Raw genomic sequence first — 3,041 nt, 5'->3', positions numbered from 1 at the left:
AGAGTTTGAAAGACTTTTTGATAGGCAACTCCTTCTACTCTGTAGGTGAATATCTTAACAGAGATGTTAAGCCAGCTTAAGTACAAACGGGTCTTAGATTTCAGTTTTGACAACACTTGCTCACAACAATCAACATTAGGTATTTTGTTTATGAGAAATTTGTTAGTGGTGCATAACAACGTTTTACTCTGACAGCGTATTAAATCTGTAAACATTAGCTGTTCCAGTTTACCGCATTGTGTTCACCTATTTCGACAATCTCCTGACAAATGATCAGGCTACTAAGTATTACATTCAAATGTTTTATGTTATACTTTCTGACATGTTCCACACCCATGAGAATCATCTCATTTTTTGTTTCTGTGGAACGATAACTGAATCTAATCTTATCTAGTGTCTTGATATTTTATTCATTTCGTTGACGTCTGATGTGTTAAGCTAGCTCCTAAACTATGGACGGAACGTAACTAATGACTGGATCTGATCATACCTAGCAGATAGGGTGTAAAGAGAAGAGGTAACAAACCTAAAATAAGGCTAAATTGTAGTAAACGTACAAGAACTAAAAAATACATATAGTATTTTCTTACGACATATTAATAGTATAAATACTGTAACTTATATAAATCGGTGACTTTCCCGACAGTGTAAATCATGGGGAAAAAATCCTCTTTTCCGATAACATTAACATTACGATCACTAAAAGAGTACTATAGCTCCTTGAAGAGGAAGTAAATGAAACAGTTAAGGAATTTTACTATTGGTGAATATGCAGAGAACTTACCCTGAGCATTAAGGAAACAAAAGCGATGAATTTTAGGTTGAAGAGAGAAACTGACACTGGTAATATGGCAAAATTTCTAGAAAAGAATGCTTATTGTGAGCTGAACTCATGCTCTTAGTGGCCAGTCATCAGTGTGTGTGTAACAGGCAATGTCTTTCAGTTACATTCTATTCCTAAGAACACTCAACGCCTATCTATGGAATTCTTTTCTGGGAAACAAAGCCACAAAATACTAATACAAACTACAGATGGGGGATCCGCTCTTGAACTAATGCATAGAGTTGCATCTTTCAAAGGAGTGAACAATCAGTGATTCAGAAAAAAAGAACGGTAGCTCCAAACGTTTCACACGGCAGAGAGAGAGAGAGAGAGAGAGAGAGAGAGAGAGAGAGAGAGACGGAGCGTATCAGCAGCGCCTCTGCTGGTCAGAGCACAGTGCACGCCACACAACACAGCCAGCGCCGGCCTCTGCCCTGCTTCTACCTTGGCTGCCTGCATTGTGCAGTGCCCCATTGGATTTTGTGTTTCACATATGCCGTGCCGTCTCTGTGCGTCGTCTGCCGCCTGCAGTGTCTGGCGCTGCGTAACTTCGCATCGCACTCTGTCGGCGATCGTTTCAGTCGCACGTCCTGCCCTCTGGGCAGTTGATGCGAGCAAGAGGACAGAGAGCCACCTAGCGGATAACATAGGAACTACTTGCAACAACCTGCTCGCAAGGGAACGGACGATTTGTCTCGGAGCGGGTGAGTTCACCGCTCCCCCGCACCCTCGGAACTCGCCCGCTCAACGCTCGCCCCACAGTCTCGACTCTAGCCAGAGCGTTGAGAAAAGCGACTCAGGTGTCACTCTGGTCTCTGCGGTCTCAGCTCATGCAGTAATACAGCTCGCGGCTCGACCTGCTCGACTCAGCGCCTCTGCATCGGAGTTCGTCTCTACTGGATATTGTTCTTCGTAGTAATACCGCTATGTATATTACATTATTATGTTATGTATACATCAATTGTTTTTATTTTATTTTTCTTTGTTTAAACTGATCAGATTAGGTTCCTGACGACTCCTCTTACTATAGGATTTTTATTATGGACACTCGAATTTACGCTTTAATTACGAGCGAACCGATAAACGTATCGCAAAATGTGATACACCAATATTTTCCTTGTTTTATTCTGCGTAAGGCTATATGCAGCACTTTCGTTTTACAGTCAAATTTATATTTTTTTTTTCTTATTCTGGTACGGATTTTGCGATTTTAGGCGTCTTCGGAAGGAAACGTTCACTTTAAAAATATATGGCTTGCGATGTATTTGTATGAGGTTAATGAAATTTTAATACATTATAGCCAAATATATTGTTAATGTAAATCTCAAGTTACAACATTTTCCGATCACCCAAAAACCCACGATAGTGCAAAATAAATCAATAATCCAAAACTTTGTCATATCGTGGAAATTTCAATAAACAATACAAAATTCTTACTCATTATCTGTGTTACTTCAAAATAGGATCAAATAAGATCAAAATACAGGTATAGTACTGGAATAAACCAAGTTTAAAGGGCAATGTGCCTTCCATTTATTTTCTATTGTAAATGAGTGGTGAGTCATGAAAAAGAGCTAATTCATTTCAGGGAGTGAACAGTTCTGATCCAATCTCTGAAAAGAACAGTTTTGCCCATCTCTAATACAAACTAGAGAAAGGGCGTGTAAGAATAATAACCAAATAACTGGGCTTGCTGTGAAGATCTGTTTAATATATTGGAGATGTATGCTGTGTCAGTACATTTGTCAATAAGTTATGCACGTAAAACTTTTGATAAGTACTTGGCAAACAGCATGATTCGTGACTATGGAACAAGATCTAGACTGAACTGAATTTCAACACGACAGTTTGAGCATAAGACACAAAAAATCGTAATATACCAAGAAATACATTTTTGCAGCAAACTACCTATAGGGATTAGTAAAACAACTGGAGAAAATATCAACAACGAATGAGCTTAAAAAATATCCGAAGAGCCATGCTACACTACCACCTCAGCGATCTAAGACCGCTGTTTCGACCAATGAAACGATGGCAAGACCATAACAGGTCAAGAGGCCTAGTACTTGCAAGGAAGACGATGCTGATGACGATGATGATGTATTTAAAAAGGTCCCTAAAATGTAGCTGTTAAGCAATACATTTTATACAGTCTAGGAATAACTAGATTTCACAACATAGGGATTTAGAAAAAAACTTATCTTGCGTAACTAATAAT

The sequence above is a fragment of the Schistocerca cancellata genome, chromosome 8, assembly GCF_023864275.1.
Source record: "Schistocerca cancellata isolate TAMUIC-IGC-003103 chromosome 8, iqSchCanc2.1, whole genome shotgun sequence".
Taxonomy (NCBI): domain Eukaryota; kingdom Metazoa; phylum Arthropoda; class Insecta; order Orthoptera; family Acrididae; genus Schistocerca; species Schistocerca cancellata.
Note: the sequence above shows the minus strand (reverse complement) of the source record.